This window comes from Crocodylus porosus, unplaced genomic scaffold, assembly GCF_001723895.1.
Source record: "Crocodylus porosus isolate Cpor-Errol unplaced genomic scaffold, CroPor_comp1, whole genome shotgun sequence".
In the NCBI taxonomy this organism is placed as follows: domain Eukaryota; kingdom Metazoa; phylum Chordata; order Crocodylia; family Crocodylidae; genus Crocodylus; species Crocodylus porosus.
In genome coordinates, this window is record NW_017728929.1 from 2,534,106 (window position 1) to 2,543,912 (window position 9,807).

Here is a 9,807-nt window from a genome sequence, read left to right on the forward strand (position 1 = left end):
CCTTTTCATGATTGTTACCTTAGCCAGAGAAAAAAAAACTTTAGCAGCAGTTAGGTTGATGTTTAAATTAGAAGTGTATGGGGCTGCAGATATCTGATTGCTACCCACTTCTAACAACTGGTTCAAGGGCAAAAGAATATCTATTTCTAATATACACTGGTACTGTTAGCTACTTTTTTTTTACCTGAGCATTTTGATAGCTGTATTAATTTGCGGAGACTTTTTTGAAGTCAGTTTTATTGACAGGTACTTAGAGAAGTTGAAAAACATTTAGAGAAACTATTAGAATAAATAATGAAACATTTGTTAGATACTCTATCATTACAACCCACCGAGAGGTCACCTTATCTCTACTGGACTAGTGGATAACCTGAGTCTGAGAGCAGCTTGGTTTGTAGCACTTAGTCAATCACTGTCCACAGATCCTTAAAAGGGAGTCGAGCAAATGCCATAAAAATTATCTGAAAGCCCTGAGATGTTTAACATGTTTACAGAAGTAAAAGTGGAGAAAATGTGTATCTCCACCTGCTTTAGGGCCCCCAAAATGGTTTCTTAGAAGCAGTTTGGTTGTAGAAGTAACCAATATGTGCCAACTCTGCAGCCCTAAAAATTGGCACAAGGAATGGAGGGTAGCTCCCACTTCTTACAGAGAAAATCATAGGGGTTACAGTCACAAGCCAAGAGGTCAAAGGAAGGGAACAGATAAAGAAACATCCACAACTGTGGTAATATAAACTTAGTTTTTCTCCCACCCCCCATGGATGCTGAAAAAGATTGCTACACCTTGCTTGAAAGCTGGTCTGTAGCGTGCTCAGGTCCTGGGAAGATTTTGATTGAAGATACCTCCGTCAGCAGCACCTGGCAGAATCCTCTACACTGCTCCAAGGGAGAGGATATGAATGACAAACTCTTGCCAGCATCGTTACTATAATTTGGGATGAAGATAGTAACGCCTAGATTCTGCACTGAAAGCCAAGAGAAGGGACTTCTGCACGCATGCAGAATGACACTGACTTGCTTTAGCCGCAGGCCCCTGGCTTAGGAGCTCAGTCAAAATAAAATACAATTTAAGTATTTACGTGAGAACATTGCTTAACCACAGCTCATTAGAACAGTGTAAGACTTTAACTCACAATCCTCCTCTCCTGAACTTTGCCAGCAAAAGCAGCTATGTTTATGGACCTTAAAGTCCCCAAATTATCTTGGGTGATGACCCAGACCTCTTATTTTTATAGTATATTTTGTGACTAGTGGATAGAAAGTGGGAAGATAATTATTTGGCAGTGAAATGGTCTGATTCTATACTCTTCCTCTCTCTCTTCCCAAAACTTCTGACTTGTCAGTACCTGAATAGTGTTAAACAATGGTTTCACTATTTTTTCTAAGCTTACCACAGAGTAAGCAGTCTTCTCAACTCTTATGCATCTATCAGACGCTTCACTTATCTTGGAGTTAGCTGATGGCTTAAGAGTCATGTTTTCTGCTATAAATGTTATATTAATCACATCACCTCTGTTTTCAGTTTTGACTTGCTTTCCCTTCTCTGGCATCAAAATGCAGTACTGGATTTTGTGGTCAAACTTTGCTAAAAGATATCTCATCAGCGCTTGTCCTACCTCCTCCCCAAGTGACTGCATCAGATGTGCAGAAAAGAATGGATAATTGGCTATTGGATTCCAGTTAGCAGAGGTCAAGGTGGTATCTGCCTGGCCTATCCCATACTTGCCATACAACTTGCTATTATTACAGGGGTTATTCAAGCCTGTAATCAGCTGAGTTCCACTGAGATGGAACCTTCTGCTTCAGTGAGTTGTTTTTCTGCTGCATTGCAGCCAGGATATGTCTATCCTTGACAGCAGGGATGAAATGTTCATAGATTTTATATGCTAGACCCATCTTATTTTTAGTTCTTCTAGTCCTCTTGTAGGAAATCAGTAATAAACAAGATCAAGCGAATATGTGGAGCATAGTATATCTCAACAGCCACAGTGTTTCATAGTGAATATTTCTGTAGACTATGGTTTCATCCTTTGTCTAACAATAAAGGTCTCCAAATTTTTTAAGTGAATCACTGCTAATGCAAGTCTGTTTCTTCAATGTCTGTGGGTATATAAAGTATCAAATCATTAGTGGGGCTGGCTAAATATTAAGGGCCAATTTTATCCCGACTTATACTCTGAACAACCCTGGTAATACCATGAGTCTAATGCATGTTTTAAAAAAAGATCAGAATTTGCTCCTCAGCATTAAAATATTTCAAAAATTTAAAAACCGGAATGCTCACAGTTGTAGCGTGGATGAAAATGATGTTGGTGTGATGGTTTTGAAGAACAGGAATGAGGCTGCAGCCTTACTGCAAAAAAACTGGATGGGTTCCTGAGATTTGGACAGGTTAAATAATTGTTTTTAAAATGAAGAATTTCACAAGGTAGTACCCCCTCTATTTTTGACTTAGCCAAAAAAAGAACTATTAAGACACCTAATAGGGAACTGTTTTGGAGAAATTTATAACCCAGTTTCTGGACCATGAGAAGTTCAGTTAAGATCTGAAATTCTGAAGTCTGTTACTGGTACATTTCTAATATTGAGCCATAACTAAAGATTTTTACTGGCTTACACAGGGTAAATGTAATACTCCGACCTTCTGAGGTTTGCAGATTTAAATCAGTGGTAGAATTATGGTTGACATGCATTTGGCACGAATAGTAGTTTCTTTTTCAAAAATGCCTTAAGACTGAAGTCATAACTTAGCACAATCAATTTCTTGTAGCTATGCTTTTCATCCACATTTTTGTATAAAATTTACTAGGCAGAAAATTGTCTAAGAATTGTCTGTCTTGGTATACAAAATCACCTTCATATTAGAAGAATAGAAAATTAGGGTTGGAAGGGATGTCAGGAGATCTAGTCCAACCCCCTGATCAAAGCAGGACTGTCCCCAACAATTAGAAATTTGTAAAATATCCTCCCTAATTAGCATCCCATTAATTTGAAAATCTTCAGTAAATGTGTTAGAAAGAGGAAAATGCTGAAAAAATTGAAAAATAAACTGCTGTGGATAAACTTGTAAGTGGCCCAAACTTTACATGACAACCAAATCTGACTCTTTTCAGCAATCTGAAAATATGTGGGTAAACTTACTTGTTTATTTCTATGGGCATCTGATCTGGACTTCCTGGGAGTGGAAGCAAAAATAAGGATAATTAGCGCTGTCGTGCTGGATCACATTAATGATATTTCTACTTGTATATCCTTGCTCACACGTCTGCTTCGCCATTTTGAAGCGACAGTGTTTTGTTTTGCAATTTTGTTTCATTTTGAAGCACTGTCCCATTTCGTTTCAGTGAAACTGTTTCTCTGTTTCGACGTGTTTCAACACTTTGCCCATAGGCTATAATGGGGAATCATGAAAATACCTAAAATGTTGTAATTTCTTGTGTGATTCAGATGAAAATTGCAGGGGTAATAGTTCCTTCTGAGGGCACAAAGTCTGCCAGGTTTCAGGGAGATTGGTGCAGAGGGTTCTCAGAAACTACACCTCAAACTGTTCAAAGCAGAACTCGTGACACTTGCCAGCAGCAGCAGCCTTCTCAGCACCCGGGAAGACTTACGCTGCCGCTGGCCCCAGGCAGCAGCAGCAGCCGCAGCCTCCTGTCATCCAGCCTGGTGGTGGGAGGCAGGGGAGAGCCATGGCTGCACCCCAAGCAGCTCCGGAGCACCATGGAGCTTAGCCCAGCAGCAGGAGGCAAAGCGCAGCCCTGGCTCTCCCTGCCTTGCATCGCTGGGCTGCGCTTTATGGGACTGTGGAGCTGCTCAGAGTGCAGCCCAGCAGTGGGAGGTAGGGAAAGCTAGGGCTGCGCTCTGCCTCCTACCACCAGGCTGAGCTCCATGGGGCTCTGCAGCCCGGCAGCCAGAGGTGAATTTTGTGCATCCCTAGCCACTACCACTAGGAAAATACTACAGATTCTTCAGAAAATACTAGAAAGCCCTTTGCTTTTTATTTTCTCCTTCCACTTAAGGGTTTTCTATATTGCCCCCAAGAAAATACTGAATGGCTAGTCATGCCCATTTGCTTCTGTTCTCCATCAGCCAAATTCTTAAATGAAACACCTGCCTCAGTGCTGTTCTTGGGTTCACTCTTGCATAGATATGTTTCTGAGGTTTGTCCTTAGGGCCACTTTAAAATAGCTACCTTTCCTCATTTGTCGGGCTTGTGTGCTGAATAGGAGTAATGCATGGAGTGCTTTTGGCAACAATCCTGGGTTCAGTGCAAAGGTATGGGAGATAACACTTAGTGACTCCAGGTGCGTTTATAGCCTGTCTGTTGTAAGTGTTCTTATTGTCCAGCACTCTCACTCAGTGCAAACACTATCAACAGATAAATGTGAGGTTTGATGTTATGGACTTGACTAACATCAAATTTTAGCACTGAGATTTAATACTTGTTTAAATGAGGAAGAACAGCCCTGTGGTCAAAGCAGTAGGATTTTTGGGGATCTGGGTCCAGTTCTCAATCTGTGATCTTGGGCAGGGCCATTCAGCTTTCTGCCTCAGTTTGCCATCTGTAAATAGAGTGAGAAAAAGAAATAATCTCTGTCTTGCCTGTTTAGGTTGTGATATCTTTGGGGCAAAACTTCTTCATTATTCTGTGTGTGTCTGCATTGTCTGAAAAATTCTGTCTTTCATAGGAAATTACTTTCAACTAGATAATAACTTTAAAACTCTACCCTGCCTTTTAAATTTCTGCACCTGAAACCCTTTTTGATAAGCCTGTAAGTCTATGGAATGTATTGTACAATGGGATCTCCAAGTGCAAGTGTAATGTACTAAATCATAATGAGGTTAACTCCTTGAAAAATCCCAGCCTTCAGGAAGTATAGGCCAGAGCTGGAAATCGCATGTAGGTAGAATTCGTGTTTAGTACATGCTGGTAACTAGGGTTCTGCGAAGCTTCAGGTGCTGATTCAATTTGGAGGAGATTCGGTGGCCAAATCTCCAAATCTGAATCTAATCAGGAGACCAGTGAAAAGGTCTGAATTGATTCGAAGCTCTCTGAATCGATTTGGAGAGCTTTAGTGATTTGGGCAGTCCCTGCTCACTTCAGCAGGGAGCTGGACCCGGACTCCATGCTGGTAAGTAGGGGATGGAGGGGGAGCAAGAGGAGAGGGGAGGGGACCATGGGGGGACCCCTGCCAGGCCCCATCTCCTGCCCACTGTCTCAACCCCCCCCTCCATGGTTGCCCCCCACCCACCCCAGCTCCTGGCTCATTGAAAAAAAAAAGTCCCCATGCACCAGCTGCTACCAGGTGTGTGTGTGTGGGGGGGGAGCAATTTCCACTGCTCCCCACTGCCTCGTGCTGTGTGGGGGGCTCTGTCAGGAGCCCCCCAACCCTTGCCCACTCTCCCAGCGCCACCCCATGGCTGTCCTTTCTGCCCCAGCTCCCAGTCCTTTAGAAAAGCTCAAAAAACCCTGCACTCACTGCTTGCTCCTTGGGCTTCTGGCGGCTTCTGACAGAGACCCGATCACTCTCTGTCTGGCAGGAGCCGGTGAGTCGCAGCTTTTTCTTTTTTTAAAGGGCCGTGAGGTGGGGCAGCCATGGTGGGGCTAGGAGAGCAGATGAGGGTTTGGGGGGGGCTCCTGGCAGAGCCCCATGCAGCTTGGGGCAGTCGGGATTGGCCCCCTGCTTGGTTGCAGCTGGAGCGTGGGCTTTTTTTTAAGAGCCAGGACCTGGGAGAGTGGGCAGGGCAGCCATTGAGAGCCAGCGGGGGTAGGGCCAACTCAGAGATTTGGCCAGTTTGGCTGAATTGATTCAGGACACTGATTTGAATCGCTGAATTAAATCACTGTCCTCTGAATTGGCTGAATCTGAATCCAAGACGAATACTAGCTACTTCGCACAGGCCTACTGGTAACACAGTTTATTCACAATGCACACTGAACCTTCTCATCTTCCTTTGGCCATTGCTACTGAAGTGACTCAGGTGCATTTTTTAAAAATTTATCTCTGTACCTTACTCCATGAAGAACACTAAACGGGTGAGTAGAGTCTAGAAAATGTCCCTCAAATTGCTTTTTGATAGACAAATTTTCAGACGTGGCAAGAAGCTGGATTCAGAGTTCAGTGAAGTTAATGCAAGTCTTTCCAGTGACTTGGTGACGCGTATATGACCCTACAGCAGGGATGTCCAACTTGTTGCATGGGGCAAACAGAAAAGTGACAAATAGGGCAGAAGCAAAGTGGCAAATAAGACAGAAGCAGAAAGCAAGGTAGCTCAGCAGAAGACTGTGCAGGGGAAGGGGATCAGAGTGGCACTTGGGGAGGGTGTGGGGCTAATTTGTTGCACATGAAGAAAAGGATTGTCCTCCATGTTCTACAGTATGTTCAGTGGGGCCATTACTACTTGGTCATGTCAGTGGGGGTGTGTGTGTGTGCAAATTTCACTGTACAAGATATAGACAAAGATTAAAATGAACAGTTTCTCTTTAACCCATGTATTCTAGAAAGATTTTTCATGTGATGTGGTACTGAGCAGAATGCAAAAGAGCAAAAGAGTTTAAGGGGGGGACCAGGGACAGCTACCAGTAGAATTAGGTATATATACACCTATGCCAGAAGCATGGGAAACCAGCAGGAGGATCTAGAGTTCTTGCTAGTAAGCAACCACTTTGACCTAGTGGGACTAACTGAAACCTGATGGGACTCTTCTCATGACTGGGTTTTGGGAATAAAGGGCTATAGGTTGTATAGGGGAGAGAGAGAGAGAGTAAGGAAAAAAGGTGAGGGAGTTGCTTTCTATGTCAAAGAACAGTACACATCTTCCGTAATCAAATTAGGTCAGAGGGTGGTCAAGCAGAGACTTTGTGGGTTAGGATCCAAGGGGCTTGGGGTGAAAGGGATCTGGTGGTGGGGGTCTACTACAGGCTGCCGCACCAGGACGATGAGTTAGACCAGGAATTTTCCATGCAGCTCGAAGAGGCTGTGAGGTCTAGAGATATGGTAGTCATGGGGGACCTTAACTACCCAGGCATATGCTGGGAGGAGCAGTCAGCTAGATCTAACCACCCTTGCAGGTTCTTAACCTGTATTCAGGACCTCCACCTAATACAGAAGGTAAGGTGTCCCACCAGGGGCAATGCCTTGCTTGACTTGATGTTGGCCACAGGTGATGACCTGGTGGGGGATCTGCGGATTCAAGGCAACTTAGGGGACAGCAATCACCAAATGATTAAATTCACAGTCCAGCGAAGGGCAGACATTATACCCAGCAGGGCATGAGTGCTACATTTTTAAAAGCTGATTTTGATAGACTCTGGGGATTGGTTAGCAGGGTGCTAGGAGTTAAGAACTTGGATGCGTTGAGGGTCCAGGATGGGTGGACATTCCTCAAGGAAACCATTCTTTGGGCTCAGAGTCAGTCAATCCCATGGCAGAGGAAAGGGGGGCAAGGGGTCCAGGAAGCCCCTTTGGCTAACCAGGGGCATCCAAGATACCTTAAGGGCAAAAAAAAGAGGTGTACAGGAAATGGAAACAGGGGGTATCTACCAAAGAGGAGTATACTTCTTTGGCCCTCCTAGAGTTGTCTTTGGTCAGGAAAGCTAGGGCAACTCTAGAATTCAGGCTAGAGTCAGGGGTTAAGGGCAATAAAAAGTCCTTCTTCAGGTATGTTGGGAGCAAAAAGAGGGTGCAGGGTAGCATAGGACCCATACAGGATGGGCAGGGGGGCTTAGTGATTGATAGCAGGGACAAGGCAGAGCTCTTCAATGAGTTTTTTGCTTGTCTTCTTAAATGGGTATCTAGACGGAGCCTCAGCATACATCATGGACATCAACAAAGGGAACATCAGCCGACCGACTGTCAGTGCCAACATGGTAAAAAGACACTTGGAGGGACTGGACTTATTCAAAGCACCAGGACTGGAGGGACTCCACCCATGGGGTGATAAAGGAGTTAGCTGATCCACTGGCAAGGATATATGAGTGATCATGGTGCTTGGGTCAGGTTCCAGAGGATTGGAAGAGGGCTAACGTCATCCCAATCTTTAAGAAGGGGAGGAAGTAGGACCTGGGGAACTATAGATCAGTCAGTCTTACCTCTATCCCTGGGAAAATCCTAGAAAAATTATCAAGGAGCACATCTGTGGGAGCACACTGGCTAAGGAGGGGTAGCCAACATGGGTTTTTAGCAGGCAGTTCCTGCCTGACTAACCTACTTTCCTTTTATGACATGGCCACCAATTGTTTAGATGCAGGAGTCAAGGTAGATGTTATCTATCTGGACTTCAAGAAGGCCTTTGACAAGGTATCCCATACCAGCCTTATAAATAAACTGAGGGGATTTGCCTTGGATGATTACAAGGTAGACTGGGTAGCAAATTGGCTCAAGGGTAGCACTCAGAGGGTGGTAGTGGATGGGTCGGTGTCAACCTGGAAAGATGTGGGAAGTGGAGTTCCTCAGGGCTCAGTTTTGGGGCTGGTGCTGTTCAACATCTTCATCAGTTATCTGAATGAGGGGGTGGGAAGCACCCTGGCCAAATTTGTGGATGACACAAAATTATGGGGTGCAGCTAACACCGTGAGAGGAGGAACCAGGTCCAGGCTGACCTAGACAGGCTGGGGAAGTGGGCAGAGAGCAACAGGATGCAATTCAATAAGGACAAGTACAAGGTGCTACATCTAGGGAGGAAGAACTGGCACCATATCTACAGGCTGAGGGTCAACCTTATCAGCTCCACTGGGGCAGAAAAAGATCTTGGAGTCACTGTTGACTCCAAGATGAACATGAGTTGCCAATGTGATGAAGCAGTTGACAGAGCCAATCGCACCTTGTGCATCTGTAGGTGCTTCACAAACAAGTCCAGGGAAGTGATTCTCCCCCTCTATGCGACACTAGTTAGACTGCAGCTGGAGTACTGTGTCCCGTTTGGGACACCGCAGCTCAAGTGGGATGTCGACACCCTGGTGAGGGTCCAAAGAAGAGCCACTCGTCTGATTAGAGGCCTACAGGGAAGGCCCTACAAGGAAAGGCTAAGGGACCTTAACCTCTTCACCCTCTCCAAGAGAAGACGGAGAGGGGACCTTGTGGTGATGTACAAATTCATAAGGGGAGAGCAGCATGAAGTAGGCGATGATCTGTTCACCAGGGCACGCCCTGGAATGACAAAGAACAATGGCCATAAGCTACTAGAGAGAAGGTTTAGGCTGGACATTAGGAGAAAGTTCTTCATGGTCAGGGTTTCCAGAATGTGGAATGGGCTCTAAAGGGAGGTGGTGCTTGTCTCATCCTTGGGGGTCTTCAAAAGAAGACTGGACAGGCACCTGGATGAGATCATATGGCCCCAGGGTTGGTGACTCTTTTCTTGCCAGCCAGGGGCAGGGGGTCAGACTAGATGGCCCACTGAGGTCCCTTCCAACTACTCTGTGAATCTATCACAGCATTACGTATTTACAAGAGTAAAATTACAACTCGGAGTATAGACCTAAAGACATTACTAAACTTATCAACTGCATCCTCACACAACTTCACTTTCAATAATCAACACTTCTTCCAGACCATGGGCACAGCTATGGACACCAGAATGGTCCCATAATATGCCAACTTTTTATGGGCCACCTGGAAGAAGAATTCCTCAAGAACTGCACCATCAAACCCATGCTATACGTAAGATATATAGATGACATCATCACTTGGACGGAAAACCTGCAATTTCTGATTGTTTTCCATCACAAATTCAACAATCGTCACCCCCCCCATCAAAATTTCTCTTGAATACTCTAGCACCAACATTTCCTTTTTAGACCCTACGATC